The sequence below is a fragment of the Macrobrachium rosenbergii genome, chromosome 29 (assembly GCF_040412425.1).
Source record: "Macrobrachium rosenbergii isolate ZJJX-2024 chromosome 29, ASM4041242v1, whole genome shotgun sequence".
NCBI classification, from domain to species: Eukaryota; Metazoa; Arthropoda; class Malacostraca; order Decapoda; family Palaemonidae; genus Macrobrachium; species Macrobrachium rosenbergii.
The window spans coordinates 5,513,954-5,532,613 of NC_089769.1; the positions used below are offsets into that span (position 1 = coordinate 5,513,954).

The 18,660-nt window shown below is 34.0% G+C and overlaps 1 protein-coding gene across 1 annotated transcript in view; it reads left to right on the top strand.

Annotated features, from left to right (window-relative positions):
* LOC136854524 (phospholipase DDHD1-like) overlaps positions 1–18,660 on the top strand; it is a 43,749-nt gene extending 25,089 nt beyond the window's left edge. The window contains exon 13 of the transcript XR_010857722.1: positions 18,549–18,660. The gene's annotated coding sequence lies outside the window, so the exon portion shown is untranslated. The remainder of the gene's footprint in view (positions 1–18,548) is intronic.

Here is an 18,660-nt window from a genome sequence, read left to right on the forward strand (position 1 = left end):
GCAATTTTGCTCTAGTTAGGTTAACACGTGTATCCTATCCCTCTGGGGTCCAGTGGCTAGGTGTCTTATCTTTTTGTGTGTTGGCTGCTTGGTTTGCAGTTGATGAACTCTCAAGAATTTTATTTTCAGGATTGTTCTGTTGTCATTTTCCATCCAGTTATCATTTACAGGCAGTCCCCGGTTAACGGCGGGCTCGGTTAACAGCGATCCGGTTTTGTGGGGCTTGTCTAGCGATGAAAATCGGCAATTTTTTATGCCGAAAATCTCCGATTTCCGCTTATCGGCGCTGATAATTGGGTATTGGCACCGATACATACCTAACAGAGGTGCCGATAACCGAAAATCGGTGCTTTTCGGTGCCGATAACCCCCGAAAATTGCTGAAAAAGCGCCAAAAATCACTGATTTTCGGTTACCTGCGATTTTCGGTTATCATCACACCCTCAGAAACGGAACCCCGCCGATTAATGGGGACTGCCTATATGTACATTCATTAACACTTTTCTTTTTTCCACAATTTTCTTATCACTGCTTCACCGGTTTCCTTCAAGGTTTCTACTCCACTAGCCGCATAGGCACATGGTTGCAGAGTCAGGCTCTCCAGGTACTTTAATGACTTGCTTGTTGTGAATTCTTCAGCAGTGGAACTCAGACAACACCTTTAGTGTCCTGTCAGGGTTTGTCAGGATGTGCCTCATAATCAACTGGAAGAAGTTTGACCCAGAAAAGACTGTCCCATGATGCATGGTCAGCTGTAACTCAGCCAGATAATTTTCCTTTGGCCATTTCAAGAGATTGGCAGAAAGATCTCCAAGTAGGGAGCCCTGCCCGCATTATAAATTTTCGTTTATGGATGCTTCAAACCAGGAATGAGGTGTCCATCTCTTGGGTTAAAATATTTTTTTTTCATATATTTTTTTATTGTCTCCTGCATTTGTCAGACTATGTCCTTTGTATGCTATTACTCTACTGACAATGCTGATTCAGTGGCATACCTCAAGAGTTAACTCTTTCAGTCTAACTTTTACACAGCCTAATTTTTAACTACAGTACCTCTTCATATTATTGATATTATTAGACCATAAGAAAAGATGTATCTTCAACCCTCAGATATTCAGAAGTTCATCTTAGTTTGTTTAAACTGGGACACACTTGTCCCTGTAGTGATGTACTGAAACTTGAATTGGGATTATTTGGTCCCCATTAGTATTATACAATTCAACTTTTCCATAGCTGAGTTTTAAACAACCTATTCAAATTAATGGCATCATTAGACCATGGATAAGCATATTTCTTTGTTATTTTTAGCACAAGCGACTACCAAAAATAAGTTTTTCCTATGTCAAAACCAGTTTTCTTTGCTTTTTTAGCACCCACTAAAAAACAAAGGCTGGGAAAGGACTAACAAACTAAAAGAATGAAATGCACTTAATTTTGGTTTCACACATCAACTGGTATATTTAGGCAGTGTAAATTGCAAAAATAGGAGAAAATATTTTTCAGGTATTAGAGCTGGCTTCTTATGACAGTTGATAACATAAAAATGGCATCTACAAGTGTTCTTGGTGGTTAATATCATACATCTGGCATTGTAAAAATGTTTAAAGACTGAAAGATCCCACACATGTATTTTAATGCAGAGAAATCCCAGTTCAGTGCTGTGTAAGACCTTCTGGGATTAAAATCACCCTTTAGGATCGAAAGGGTTAAGGGAGGCACTGAGTTAGGGAGTCTTATCTTCTGGAAGTAGCCATCTTTACTCTGGCAGATACGAGGGAAGTTCATTTAGCTTCCAAGTTTGTACTTGGAGGGTACAACATAACATAAATGCAGCTGCTAACTTCCTTTTTCTCCTGTCAGAATTAGGTGTCTGAGATTTGCATGGACGCGTGAAATAGGCTTTTTTTAAAGTAATGGGTTTGTATCAGGAAATTAATTATGCTTTCAAAAGATCACATTCTAATATGTAAAGCCACCCCTTTAAAAATTTTTTAATAAAATTTTCTCTTGTTATCATCAGTGGCCTTTACTTCTTGTAAGGTAATTTTCTTAGAATATTATGATTACCTTAAGAAGTGATTTAATGCTTTTGTAGAGAGTGCCCACTGAATAGTGCATTTTGCATAAACTTCTTGCAGGAATTGTTTATATATGTTGTATAAATGAGATGATTGTAGAGGCATGAAAAGTAGTTTTTTGTACCATTATGCACTTCATGAACCCAGTATCTTTGGAATGTGTATACTGTACCTTCTCACAGTAATAAATTTGCAGCTGGTTCATTGTTTACAAAATTTTAGGACAGTATTGAATATCTTTTTGATGTCTTAGTGGAATGCAGTTCACAGTGTTTTAAAAGCATGAATGTCATGCTGTGCAACATTCAATCACTTCCAACTTCATAATTTTGTGGATCTTATCTCTGGCTCTCCCCAGTTTTTGTGGAAACTTGCCCAGCCATTGTACTGTATTTTGATGGCTGGTCATTGAATATGAGTTTTGCCATCTGCACAGGAAAAAATTGTATGTTTCATATGTACTACAGGTAGAAACACTAATTTATAAATGTTTCATTACTATTTTATTTTTGGAAAGAAGTCTGATAACATTGGCATTGCAGATTGATATGTAATAGCTAACAAAGTAGTTAGATGTTATTACAGATTGTACGTAGTGTTTGCATACACAGGAGGTTGAGCGAATTATAGTAAAATGTAACTTCTAACACACAGTACTAAAGTTTCTTTGAAGCTGATTTGCTTAAAATTTTATACTTTCCATTCTTCCATTTGACATCTTTCTACCCAGGCATTTAGCACCTCTTATCTTGCTCCTGTTTTTATCTCATTTAAAAACAAATCTTTTATTTCCACCCATGACAGTTTAAAATGTAACTCAATTTTAAGCTACTGTATGCTAGAACAACAATAATAATGGTCAAGAAATGGAAGCTTTCATACAGAGTGATAACGTATAGTTATATCATATTTTCATAGGGCCGTAAGGCCATCCACAGGAAAGTGAATAAATTTCGTTGGCTCTTTGGTGGTCTAAAGGTGTTCAATTTAAATATATCTACACTTTCCATTCTTTGCAACACATTTAACTTCTGATACTTTCAGGATGCTTATGTGGTTATACAGTATGTATATTTTATCTTGTGTATCACATTACAGAATAGTTCTCACATGAGTAGTGTTGGGTTGGGGTTTTGTCTGTTGGCATTTTATAGTTATGTATATAAGAATTGTTTATGATTTTGTAGACTCATTCATTTCTTTAAACTCTGTTAACTTGTCGGGTCTCAATACTAACACTGAATTCATAGGAACTAGCACCATGCTTTGATGGTACTATAGCGGTGGATCTTTGTTTGCTTCCAGTGTGACATTCATTGGTTGCCTCTCTAGTTGGTAGCCATCCTGTGGTTGTTAAGGAAGCTGTTCAGGTCCATCATTGCTTGATTTCACTGGCTGAAAAGTCAGTACAGTAGTGCCCAGGGTGTGTTTCTGCCATCAACTTCTGACCCTGTTGTGACATCATTGCCTTTTCTGCACACCAGACTCATGGGCCTCATTAAGGATTTAGAGAATTTCTTTCTTTCGCTCAGTAGAGGCATTGGTTCTGTACCTGGCCCTCTGTACCTGGCCCTCTTTTGTCCTATCCTAAGTCAGATGAAGGTGCATGGACACTCAAGACATAGTTTGTAGGAGTATATGTTAGGTTAGGTGAGTCAAAATGGATAAGAGTTACCACCTCTACTTTGTGGATAAGGAAGAACAGGCATTGCAAGGGCTTCCAGCAGTGGTGCTTTTGTTGTGCCACTGGTCTTGTGATCATTGAGGTTAGACAGTGTTGGGGTTAGTCGGTGCTTGGACAGATTGTCAGTGGAGGGTGCCTTCTGCTATTAATACATGGGTTCCTGAGACCATTGTAAAGATCTTTTGTGGAACTAGGACATCTGTGGATGGAGGAATGAGTAGTGGGGTGAGAGGTTGCCAGAAAAACATATATGCTTTGATACTATTAGGACATAATCTTCCATGGCCATGTGCTTGGGATTAGCAACCTCAACCCAAATTTCAGTGCTTCAAGTCTAGTAGGAGACCTTGGGAATCTGGTGTGAGCATCAAAGGGTCACAGTGTGGTCAGTCATTGTATATTATTTTTCTCTACACAAAGTATTTCAAGTAGGTATCAAGTAGGGGATGAAATGGGAGCAAGACTTGAGTTAAAAATGTTAGAGAGTTTGCTTGGAAGAGACCAAAGGAACATAAAAGAGGGCAAGGCACTGCCTACTGCAAGGTGCACTGGAGGTGGTTATCCCCTTCATGCAAAAGGTATAATAGTTAAAGTGAGAGGAGTGCAGCAAATTATTGACCAATTTGCTCCCTTCATATATCTTTTACTGTATGAGTTACCAAGGTTGCTGCAAAGTTGCTAGTCTTATCTTGTTTCATTCCCAACATGCATTTGCATACTGGGGATTGCATTATGCAAAGCATTGCAATGTTTAGAACAATGTCATATTCTTCAAATAGTGCATTTTCCAGAATTGTTTGGTGAAATGTACAACACAAGCAATCAAAGAATATTATTTAAGTTTGAAGGTTTAGGGAAGGTTACTGCCTTATGCCACATGCAAATTCACCAAATTTTGAGGAGACTTAACCTTATTAATGAGTCTTATGAGTCTGGAGATTAGCTTAAATAGCAGTTCAGTCTCTTCAGTAGTCTATATAAAACGTAGACTCTTCATAATGAAAAAAATAAACTTGGCTGGATATTATCATGATGTTATCATCCTTATTTTACATTGCTGAATTATACTAAGTTGAATTCTTCTGGTGTGTGTGAAGTCAAGTCAGTGCTTGGGATTTTGACATGCCAATGACTGTGCTTGTTAATTTTTTCCAATATGATTCAATGCCAGTGGACAGAACAATCTCCTGTAATGTTTCTGGTCTGTGGCACAAGTAGTAGAGTTGTTGAATTACAAAGCTTTCTTGTATTGCATATTACTCTTCAGTATGGGACACTTGTTGTTATGGTGTCCTGTTCTTCGTATCATAGTTTTCCAATTTTTATAAGTGCACATGTATGCAACTTAACAAAACTCATGCACATGCAAAAATGTTTACACGTTCCTGTATATGCATAAGATTTTCATGTTGCGAAGGCACTGATAGGGTACAGCCTGGTGCCGTGCATGCATTTAAATCTTCACTGGTGTGCAAAGCACTATACTATTAATGGTAAAAGTTAATATGAGGCAAAAACTTACTAAATATATAAGTACTGAAATACTGCAATACTTTAGCCATGCTATATGTGATTCAGAGTTTTCTCTTTCCATTCTGTTAAATCAGATCTTTTTGTATGGGTTTTTGATGTGAATCAAAGTCTGTCATTCAGTTGATACAGTATTATGTATTTCATGAAGTTATATAGGTACTTTACTGTATATTTTTCATAGGAATATACTTTGGCAGTGCACTGAGTAGTCTTTCAATATGACATATCATTCTGTAAAGCTAGTTGATCTTTAAGTTCTGATATATTTTTGTTAATGGTCAAGATGGACTGAATGGCAGTTTTACCAAAAATACCAAGTAATGACATCATTTATGATGTTTCTCATCTCTTTTCATTGATTTGTCTTTTATTGTATTGTATAATATTTATACAATGTTTACACAGAAGAAAACATGTCTTTTTTACTCTTCTGGACCCATGCAGTGTTTGTTATTCATGTGGCGTGAACATTTGAAAGTTAATTTTGATGAATCACAACATAAGTAGAAAATGAATAAGCAGTATTTCAGTTCTTAAAGGTGTCCTGCCTCCTGAGTTTTGCCATTTGTTCATGGTATATAAATTTTTTACATCATTACATTCCCAGCTTTTTATTAAAGAATTATTTAGTCTTAAGGTATTGTGAATTACGGTGTATATTTACAGAGGATAGTAACTTTTATTATGTATTTAGGACAGATTTGTTTTTATTTTTGTAGCTGCTTTATATTTCTGTTCCATTTCTTGAGCAATGCAGTTCGTGTCATTGGACACACTATAAACATTTCCTCTGTAGTATAGAGTCATGTAAATGATCTTTAGCCAAAGTGTGATATTATCATTAATATAGATTATCTTTGTCAATATCAAATACAATGATCATGTTAGACTGAAAATGGTGAGTCAGTAGAAGTTGGGATAGAGAGATCTCAGAATATTTGTATTGTCATTGTTTCATGTCTGTAGACCGTGAACTGTTGATCATATGGGAAAAGTATTTTTAATTGTACAGTACTGTGTTTACTTTGTTGCCTTGGGGAAATATAATTTGTATTTTTTTAATTAAATATTTTTATTTATTAAGCAAAATCTTTCCAGGCCTACCCTAAGTTAATCATGGGCTTAAAATTTTAGAAATTTCTTTAATAGGACACCCCTTTTAGCAGTTTCAGTATTAATTTTTTAAGCCTTTACAGTTGTGTGGAGTTTGTTCACGTATCGGACATCCCATTGGCAGGTTTACAAATAGGTACTGTAGTAAACATTATCAAAGTGGTAATCATGAGAGTTTCATATTTAACTTTGCAAATATAATAATTGTGACAATTTTAAATTAAGGTGATTGGTATGTTTGGAAAATACTTTGTTTTTAATTGAAAAAGACTTCAAACTACAAAAACTTAGTGAGTAGATAGGGAGAGACAGCTGAAATTAGTAGTGTGCCAGTGAAATCAGGAGACTTAAGTTGAAAATCCATGAGTTGCATAGGTGCCTTATTTGGCTCGTTATGGTTTGTAACTTAATTTGCAGCCCATTTGTTTTTGGGAAATAAGAAATGCAGAATTTAATTTTCCATCATAGTTAATAGAGAACTGAGTGACAGCTCTGGTATATTTGCATGCTTGTATAAAAAGGCTTTGCATTGTTACCAATTGTAAATTCCTTGGACATGAAGGAAGATTACTATTGTTAACAAAAGTAGGTAAAAGTGTGACTTGAGCAAGGACATTTCAAAAGGAATAGGAGAGGGATGTTTGGATGACAAGGCAAAAATTTATACTGTAGAAATCAGAGTCATGGGATCTTGAGGTGCATTGTTACATCTGAGCTGTGTATGTTTGACCTGTCATATTGACTTTCATTATTCACAAACGATGCACTCAGAGTGACATTCCTGTACTCTGAAAGCAACTTCTTGTAGGGTTGTATCATTTTAAATTGTGCTGATGAGTCAAAAAGTCATTATGTTCCCAAAGGCAGCAAAGTAAGCATATAAGGTTTTGAAATGAAGCATGGAACTTCAGTATACAGTAATCACTAGTAATGAAACAACTTCCAGTTAACTGTATGTACTGCTAAAGGTTATGGCATATCGCTTTAGACTAATGAGAAATGTGTTAAATTTAGTTGAGTGTTATTACATGATGCATGATTAATCTGCAGGATTGTAACCTTTAACTGTATTATGTTAGTGTGCAGTTGATACTGATTACCATTTAATAACCAGAAAACTGTATTGTGTATATGAGAACAAGGAATACTGATGTTTTAGTGCTGACAAACTTGCTGAGCTTTTGTCTGGAAACTTTAACTTGATTTGTTCATTTGACATGCAAGTTTCTGATGGATTACAAAAAGTCAGAGATTTCAAAGTAGAGGTACTCTTGTGCAGATGATTTAAGGCTTGATAGGTATTACAGTATCACGTTCTTCTTTTTTCATAATCAAAAGTATCTTTCAAAAAAATTTTAGGCTGTGAATATTTTCCATATTTTTTTGTTTATCCCCATTTGGATATTTTTGTTGTCAATATGATGTGTGCTTTTAATTGTTTAAAGTAATAATTACTTTTTTTTTTTATTATAGTGCACCTAGGAAGGTGCTTTTTGAATGGCCCTTGATTCAAGTTACGTTTTCAATGCAAAATTTTGCAAGAGTACTTAGCAATAATTTTTACTACAGATCTGTGCATAAAGGAAAGGAAAGAGTACTGCCATGGGCTTGGCATACTGTCAAGACTGAAGAGTCTGAGAATATAGATATTCTTGGAAATCAGTCGTAATAAACATAGCTAAAGAAAAACTTCTGAATATGCAGCTGTTAGAAGTTGGCTCAGGTGTATATTTTCACAACTATTTTTGAGAAGTATAAATCCCATATTTTATCTTACTTTTGGCTCAAAATATCTTTTTGCAAATTGTAAGCACATTCCTGTTAATTTCTGAACATTGAGAATGTAATGTTTATTCTCAAGCTGATATACCATTTAGTGTAAAGGATATTAAACTTGAGGGTTGGAAGAACAAGCATTGATGCATTCAAGTAAGGCTACCAGAAATTTCAGGGGAGACATGTAGTTGGTTTGTTTTAAAAATAGCCTGACTTAGAACTTGTAAACAGCAAGGACCAAAATGCATTTATTTAAAAACTCAGGGAAAATTTGTAAAATTTATCATGATAATTGTGCAAAGTAGTATGGCAGTATTAGAAAATAATGATGCCACTATTTGAGTATCATTTTGATCTTAATGTAGTATTATGTCAGAATTGGAAAGTACTTCATGTCTTAAGAAATTTCTTACATAAGGATGAATGAATTTTTGAGGATAAATAAGACACTTTAGGCAAACCACACCTATCCTTGGTTGTAACAATATAGCTTCTGCTAGTTATGAATATTAGTGGTACCAAGGAAGCAATCAGAGCATCAGTGATTCTCTTGTACCATTGCCAGTTCCCTTAATTTTCATCTCTCTCTTCCAGGAGTAGCCTTTAAAAGCTGTTGAGTGATGTAGCTTGGGGGAGTGATATAGCTTGGGGGAGTGATGTAGCTTGGGAACTTCTCTCGAAATCTGAAGCTTTCTTTTTCTTAGATGGGCTTCATGCTTTTGCAAAATATCACTGATCTTTACTTGTACAAACTCCATGTTAGTGATCACCTTCCAAAGCCCGAAGCCTTCTGTCTTGCAGATTATACTGTAACTATTAGTAAAAAGTTCAGATGTGATAATTGTAAAGGCAGCGTGGTGACTCATCTGTGCTTTGTACTCTACATGGAATGAATATAACCTCTTTCAAATAATTTTTTTTACTTGTTTCTACTCTTCATTGCCTCTTCCTCAAGATGTTCTGATGAAGCAGTGAGAAGGGAGTGAAGAAATTTATTGCATTGCCCAAAGGGTTTTAGTTTAGGATGTGTATTATGTTTTCCATATTCTTTTCATTGTAGAAAGTTCCAACAGTCAGACTTCCTGACCACATTCTGCCAGACTTCCCAGGTCTTGGGTCTTTGTCATTTTGCTTTAGGCCATAATTAAGCTCTATCTGGGTCTTTATACAAGACACAAATGGCCTCTCTCTACTCTCAGATACCACAGAGCTGTTTCACAATAAACAATTGATCCCTTACCATCCTTTTTAAGTGAAGCTTCATTTATCTTTTCATGCAATTCCTTTGTATCTATCTTGCTTCCTAAATCCAAACCGTACCATATATCTTACCAGGTATGCTAGGTGGTATGTGATGCCTCTTCTATAATTATTGTGATCCAATCTGTCGCCTTACCACTTCAAAGAAAGAGTTACTAAGGCAAACGATCTCCACTGTCCTGCATAATGTTAATTATAACCTCGTCAGATTCCTATTCCATTCCTTAATTTATTGCCTTTTGCACTAATAGTAATTGCCACAAATTTGCATTACTACTTTCCTCCCTTGCAATATCCAAATCTGCTCTCTGTATACTCTTTACCTGCGGCATTTCTTCAAAAAAGTAGAACACTGAGATAACGGACTGTGGTATATCGTACTTTTGGGTATATCGGTGCAAAATGGAAATATCAAATTGAGGGTTTTCTCCTCCAGATTGAGCGCCAAACTGTTTTTTTCAAATTATGCATGAAACGGAATGCTGGGAGTTTGAGTGAGGAAGAAAGCTCATCACTCATGCTCACCCATGCTCTCAAATTCTCAGTGGGTCACTCATTTGCCAGCATCCCTTGTTTTAATGCGTCTGACTTACACTCACTCTATCTCAACCCGTTGTGTGCAGCCATGGTGTTTGGTCGTTTTTTTGTGATTTATAGTGATTTGTGCAATGGCTCCTACCCAAGAAAAGCGTTCAAGGGAGAATTTTGCATCCAGGAAAAGCTGGATGCTTTTGCAAAAGTAGAAAGAGGTTGGCCTCAGAAAAGTGTGGCTGAACTTTATGGTATCCGTGTACAGACAATGTCTGACATTATGAAAGCTAAAGGTAAACTAGTAGCATTTAAGAATAAAGGTTATGATATCGAACATGGAAGGGACAAAGCTTGTGCTCCTCGAAAATCTATGAGGGTATCAGACAATGACAAACTTGAAGAAATGGTACTGAAAAGGTACATGCAGCAACGTACAGCAGGAGTCAGCATTAGTGCTGAACAGCTCATCGAGGCTGCCAAGAAATTGAGCGTTCATGCTGGACTAAAAGAATTCACAGCATCAATTGGTTGGGCTTTTCACTTTAAACAGAGGAATGACATAGGCCAAAAAGTAAAAGTGTCAGGAGAAACATTGTCTGCTGATGAAGATGCTGATGTGGAATTCCATCAGAAGGGCTTTGGAAGAAAGCAGATGAAGATCGACACTGTTTTTAGGCCCAAGACACCACTGCCAAGTCCTGCTGCTACCCCTTCCTCTACCCCCCCAGGCATCCACGTCCTTTGCTTTGTCATTGGTAGCTCTGAGCAAGAAGATTGATGTGAGGCCCTCCCTGAAATGCTTCAGGTACTCTGAGGGCAAGTGATTCTGAATAAATTGCTGCCCTTTGCCTGCCATTACCACATGGGAATTATTTTGTCCTTTGTCTGCTGCTACCACAGAGTGAATTAAGATCATTCCACTTTCAAAGTGAGTACAGCCATTATAAAATAGCCTAGGCCCAGGCTAATTTCATTACCGTATATACTCGCTTATCATGCGACTTTTGAAGACCTAATTTGAAACTGATTTTAAGGGAGCGCATCATACTTGAGATATAAAATTAGCGTATTTAATATTCACACATTAATATCATATAAATAAAAACATGATGAATATGCATTTTTTCCATGGCTCTTTTAAAGAGTTATGCTTTACTTCACTGTATCCAATAATATTGTATGTATCTCATATTACCCTTGTGTTTTAGAATACAAAAATAGCGATCAATGTTTTGGTTTGAAATCAGGTGAGGGTTGTTGTGTAAAAATATCAACAGATTCCGTTCACTATTTTCAGTTGATTTCTTCATAATACAAGCTTTATGTATTTATCTTTTATCAGCTTGAAAACAATAGTAAAATGTGTTCTTTCATGGCCTGTAGTTTTGATTAAAATATTTTTCTCCCATTTTATTTACGGCCAAGTTTGATGGCATATCGAAGTTTATGGATGTTCCATCCATGTTGCCGATGCACGATAATTTATAGTCATTAGCAGTCTGAAATTTATTTTCTGAGCTTCAGCTACAACTTGCAGCTTAAATTTAGTATTAAGTGTATATTTCCTTGCCGATCTTTTCTTCGTAGCAAATAAGGGTACTGTATAATGTAAAAATACAGTATATCAGCCCCATTCTATTTAATGTCATTTGTAACATAACTACGGTAATTGTTTACTATCGTATGATGGTTGAAATGCAAGCGAAACAGCTGCCGTTATCTGATTCAGTTGTTCTTAGTAAAACAGCTGTTTCTCCTTCGGTTTTTTATGGCTGTACGCGCTTACGCAACAAGTATAATGCGACTAACAATACTTTTATCATTCTCTTTTACCTTTTTAGCTTATTTAACTAGAAGATGGGATAAAGAGATGGAGGAAAAGAAGTTAGTACATGAGATACATAATAAAATCAAAATCAAGAGTATATATGGTAATTTTTATTTATTTCACTCAAATTTTTTCCATGTTTATTGTATAGCTGGGTAAAATTTTGTTTTATTACTGTTTCTTTATTAATTTACATTGCTTTCAACACTAAAAATTATGCTAAAGCTTTCACTGTCCTGCAGTTTATATTAACAATAAGACTTTTATCTTACTTTACAGGTATTGTTTGTTTATGTAAATAGTATACTCTTTACTGTACTGTACTGTACTGCAAATAAGAAAACGAAACTGTATATGAGAGAAAACGACTGCTTACGTATAAAGGGGTGTCTTAATTAGCTGGTAATATAGAATGACTTTGGGTGGTTTGGGGTGTATTTGTGTTTGAAATGATTTCAAATTTTTGAGTATGATAATTTTTGGTATATTTTTGTTTGAAGTATCAAATTAGGCAGTGAACTGTTAAAATAGGCAGTTATAAGCGTTTTACGGTAGTTTAAGGGGTACAGGGTATACATATACCTGTCCTTTATAGCAAGAACATGCATTCACGTATATATACAATGAAATATCCGAGTTTCTGTTATAGCAGGGTAGGCTCGGACACTTTAATCCGTTATCTCGGTGAGCTACTCTACTATAGGCTAACACTTCTTCAGACTGATTTCGGCATTTTCCAATTTTAATCTAGGATTCTTTGTCAATTTATCTCATCCATGTAGAATTGTGAATTTGGGAGTCATTGTAATTAATTCTTCACTCACCTACGCATGCATAGTATAGGACTACTCCTGCTTCCTCTTAATCTTACCTTACCTGTCTTGGTATCTTCGGCCGAATAAAAGAAAAATGTAGCCTCACGTTTTGCCTACTGAGTTGCCAGCCCTGTTCCCTCCATCAGATAGCTCAGAAACTTCAAAGGCACTAATCCAATGCCCCTGTAGCAGTTTTCAAACAGGAATTTCCATTTCTATGCATACCATGTTAATACATTTGTTCAAGAATTTAAATTCAAGTCAGTTTTTGTTTGATCTAAATAAACATAAAGTATTGTAGTCTATTTATATGTTTAAATGATGAAAGCTCAGCAAGTACATTGCAAGCATTATTTTTCAGGTGTTTATAGTGCAGTTTACATGTCAGCAAAAGGCATTTGTCTGTACTTTTTTTTATATTCTTAGTTGAATGAAGTTTGATAATCATAGATTGTATTATGTGTCCAATCTGAATTTTTAGGCATATGAATATTCTGATTTGTCAGATATGAGAAAATGATTTCAATTATAACTCTTCCTCTCATAAATTCCATGCAGGATAAGAAACCAGGTCTGTTATTCCAGGTGCAGTACTTTAGATGTTGAATTTGGATTTTTGATCTTATTGTTGAGCTCATTTTGGTGTTTAGTGTCATTCAGTACTCCACCTTTATTTCGTGGTGATTGTAGTCCTTTTTTTTTATCATTGTAGTGTATTGGCCCATTTCTGTCTGTGAACTTTTATAGAGTAATGTTTTTTCTCCAGGTGCAGTGATTAAAACGAGAAAAAAAGCTCATGTAGTTCGCTAGGCATTTTGTTAAAGTTACTTAGAATACTGCATTGGAGCCCGGTAACTTGATATGCTCAGTTCTGGGCAGATTCTAGTCTGTGATATGCTCGAAAGCCTCACTCGGATCCCTTCACTTACAGTCCAATCTCCTTAAATCCTGCCACCCACTCTAGAATTGTACTAATACTGAAGTGTTTGTACACTTGAATAGCCATTGGCTACTTAGGTTGTGAATTGTACTCCCACTTATTAAAGCTGCGAAGGGATGCAAAATTCAATAGGGCTGTGGCTTTTTGTTATTGTAAGGGATCGTTTTTTTATGTCATCGGAATTTAATGGGAGAAAAACAACTACGGTAGTAAACATACATATACATAATTGTCAATGAAGAGGAATTAGCAAGATTTTCTCTTGGTTCTGTTTTTATATTGAAAGTAATTTAATTTGTGATTGTGTTTGTGTAAATAATTAAAGAAGCATTCATTTTTCTTATTCACAGAAAATAATGTTCAGAAGTTATGTGATAAATCTTCTATAGGTTATCAATATTGTTAAGCAGTGAAAATTGCTACTTACAGTTTTAACCCATCTTATATGCATGACTAGATTAGTTCATGTTTCAATTGAGTCTGACCCATTTGAATGCTAAAAGTTGAAGTTCTTTCAATTTTCTCCAACATGTATACATGTATATTTATATGTATACTGTATGTATATTGGAGGTCACACAAGATTTCATCGTATTATAAAATGCTTATGTTAAATTTACAATTCCAGTGTCACAATGTGTGAATTTTTGTGAGGTGTTAAGTAATTATTTCCTCCGCCCTGCTAGTCGATTGTCTACTGTACATCATTGAGGATGGTAAGGTTCTTGTACATTCTTCATTCTAGAATTACTTCATTGCAACATGTTATTGATTAATTTTTAAGCTACTGTATGTAATAATTTAATGCATTTGTCTTTCCTAACTGTTTCTTAATCTTTAACAATTATGCAAGAGTCAGGCTCACCTTACAATATATTTTAAAACTGCATAAAACATTTTGAATGAAGGTTTGATTAGAATTAAAATTATGATTGTGAGTTATAGGACCATTGAGTGTTCAGTAATCAAAAACAGTCACTGTTTTTGCCTTAATTTGAATAAAGAGAATAGTATTTTAATATTAATGTGGTGGACTCAGATTTAACTTAAAGAAACCAGCATTACACACATGGATATAAAATAAAATAAAATGACTAAAAACAAAGTTTATCAACTTACTCTGAATGAATTTTGGAATAGAAAACTAATGTGCTGGTATGATGGGTATGGGGTGTGTTGTATATATGATTAGGACATAATTGCAAAGTGTTAGTATTGAAGAATCATATATAATTACTTTTTGAATAGAAATTTCAGAGGAACCCATTTTATTGCTGTGGAGTGTTTATAATACATTTACTGTATGTATTAAAATGAGGAGATATAAAAATTTTTGAAACTTGAATGATGATAGCTAGATCATTTTGAAGAGGGTATAATGAATCTACAGAAAAGAAATTTTTCTATCATGAGCAGTTTTATAGAAGCACAACTTAAAATTTTATTTAATATTAGCACCATGCAGAATATTCAGAGCATGATACTCATAACTGAGCAGCAGTTATAATGACAATAATAAAAACACCAGGAATAATTACGGTTATAATAGTAATTTTCCATCAAGACTAGATTTAATAATTATGACGATGAAAAATCAAAATTTTTCTAAAAATGCTTACTGATTAAAAAATTAAGTTAGTATGCTGTATTTCTGTAGTTCTTGATTTGCGCTGTAAAATATACCTGTGCAAAGGGTATAACACACACACATGCACAAACAAACACATGTATGTTTCATTTCTTGTGGATGACCTGATATGTGTTCAGGAAGTCCCCCTTCCAAAGTTAGGGGCATGGCACCCTAGGATAGGTTAGGTTATGTTAGGTTAGGATGCATCCTTGTTGAAATATAGCATGTCTTTGACCTGCTTCTAAGCAGGCCACAACCTGTGGAGGAAATGTGCACAAATCTTTTGCACTTTTACCTAGGCTTTGATCAGCCATAAATAATTTTGTGTTCGTAAATTGTTATTATGAAATTGTGCACATAACACTGGTTGCCTAAAGTCCGTATCGATATAGTGAAACATAAAGAGGAGGCATAAGGAGGTGCCGTTGTATAGACAAAAAGTTTGACCTCTAACAGTGCTGTAGTTTTGCCTTAATAAAAATTTAATTTTTGACCAATGTCTTTATAATTTATGTCTATGTTTATAAGCTTACAGAACACACATGTTATTCAGATTTACTGGAAACTTGTTGGGGTTAAAATATGTAGTATACGCTTCTCTGCCACTATGGTAAAGGTGCAGATTTTATCCCCACCATACAAGACAACCCTTAAGTTTTGAGTCTTATTTCATGTGTGAAAAGCTAACTTGTGACCCACAGTTTATGGCTATTTGGTTGAAAGACTCTGCTGTTAGTGGACTTCATATACACAAGTTTGTGACTGCATCAGAAGTAAGTCACAACTGACAGTATTTGTTATGTTATTAAACCTTTAAGACTTATTATTAATTAAACTCAAGTCAAGTAACTCAAAAGTTTTTGGTAAAATTTAAATGACAGTACTAGTTCAAGCAAAATAATGAAGGGTGCTATGATAATTTCTATTGGGGGATGAAATGGTACAAGAGCGAATACTTTGGGCAGAATTTAAAATGTGTTCTTTATGATTTGGATATCTTTAAATAATTAACAGTTTGCATAACTATGAGAACACCCCATTGGCAAAAAATTTTCTGTACAAAAATTCAGTATAATAAGAAATGACAAAGCAAATTGCACCTGACAAATTTAGTCCCTAGTTAGTTTCTGTGGCCAGACTGGAAAACAAGAAACTAGGCTAGTGACCCATCATTAACAGTGGTTTTGCACTGAAGATACTAAGTAAATCATCAATAAAAAAAAACCATACATCAAGTTTTAAGAGAATTTTCAGACTGATTTTTACTTGTAAGTTATATTATTTGCTATTTTCTGTTATAACTAGTTGTGAACTTATGGTAATACAGTAATAAAACTAAGATAACCAAGTATACATTAATTTATATGTACAGTGATAAGTTTTGAATTAATTGAGTAAAGTTAGAACTTATGGTAATAATAATATTAGATAACAAAATGCTTTAATTTATACGTACAGTGATTAGTTTTGAATTAAGTGAGTAAAATTAGAACTTACCATCTTCATTATGTGCCATACAAAATATACACTATTTCTCTGTTTTTGTCATGTAAATTCCTCCTTGGAAAATAGGGTGTGTTATTACATCCTAAATCTCATGAAATGAAATTTAATGAAAGCACCTCATTTATATAAGAATTTGACTTTCAGTATGTAAAATAAATGCAATCAGTTTTCACTGTCTTTTCTTGTCCCAAGTATGTACTGTAGTATTTCTGTATAATTTATTAAAGAGTGACTTCATTGAAAATACCTGTAGTTGCTCTTTTAATTTAATCTCAACAATGTCTGTAGCTCCTTCACCGTATTTATCTTTAAACCTATGGTAGCTTCCATTTTCTTAATTTTAAACCTTTTGTAGCCTCTATTTTTTATTTTGAAACCTCTTGTAGCTTCGTTTTTTTTATTTTGAAATCTTTTGTATCTTCCATTTTTTTATTTTGAAACCTTTTGTAGCTTTCATTTTTTTTGGGGGGGGGAATCTTTTGTAGCTTCCATTTTTTATTCTGCAATCTTTTGTAGCTTCCATTTTTCATTGTGAAATCTGCTGTAGCTTCAATTTTTTTATTTTTAAACCTTTTGTAACTAACATTTTAAAAATGTAAACCTTTTGTAGCTTCAGTTTTTTTTTTAAACCTTTTGTAGCTTCGATTTTTTTTTTTTTTGGAATCTTATGTAGCTTCCATTTTTTATTTTGAAATATTTTGTAGCTTCCATTTTCTATTTTGAAATCTTTTGTAGCTTAAATTTTTTTTATTTATTATGTTTTTGTACCTAACATATTTTATTTTTTATTTTTAAACCTTTTGCAGCTTAATTTTTTTATTTGTAAACCTTTTGAAGCTTAAATTTTTACTTTTAAACCTTTTGTAGCTTCCAATTTTTTCATTTTTAAATCTTTTGTAGCTTCCTTTTTTTTATTTTTAAACCTTTTGTAGCTTCCATTTTTTTTATTTTGAAATCTTTTGTAGCTTCCATTTTTCAATTTTTAAACCTTTTGTAGCTTCCATTTTTTTATTTTGAAATCTTTTGTAGCTTGCATTTTTTAAATAAGCATTTTTTAGCTTCAGTTTTTGTTTTTAAAACTTGTAGCTTCAGTTATTGTTAAATCTATTGTAGCTTCCATTTTTTATTTTTAAATCTTTATACTTCAATTTTTTATTTTTTTTAAATCTTTTATAGCCTAATTTTTTTATTTTTAAACCTTTTGTAGCTTCATTTTTTCTATTTCTAAACCTTTTGTAGCCCCCTTTTTTATTACTGTATTAACACTTTTGTAGTGTTCATTTTTAGTTTTCTATGAAAGAAAACTATTGAGATGGCGTTGTCTGTCCATCCGCACTTTACCTGTCCGCCCTCAGATCTTGAAAACTACCGAGGCTAGAGGACTGCAAATTGGTATGTTGATCATCCACCCTCCAATCATGAAACTTACCAAATTGTAGCCCTCTAGCCTAGTAGTTTTTATTTTATTTAAAGTTAAAGTTAGCCATGATCGTACATCTGGCAATGCTATAGGACAGGCCACCACCGGGCTGTGGCTGAAAGTTTCTTGGGCCGCAGCACATACAGCATTAAACGCTGTAAAGAAAACTCGATTATGCCGAAAAAACTTCAGCAAAATTTTTAATTGTTTACTTTTGTAGCTTTAATTTTATACTTTTACACTTTTTAAGCGTCCATTTTTTTATTTTTAAACCTTTTGTAGCTTCAATTTTTCATTTTTAAACCTTTTGTAGGTTTCATTTTTTTTTATTTCTAAACCAATTGTAACTTAATTTTTTTATTTTTAAACATTTTAAACATTTTGTAATACATGTGTTAGAAAAAGAACTAAATTCTTATTACACTAGTATTCTAGGTTGTGTGGAGCAATCCATTAAGCAGAACTCGGAAATGATGTAACTCCCTTCAGAGCAGTTATTATGTGTATTTTGGTGTGGGAAGTATCAAGACAGATGAACTTGACTCTG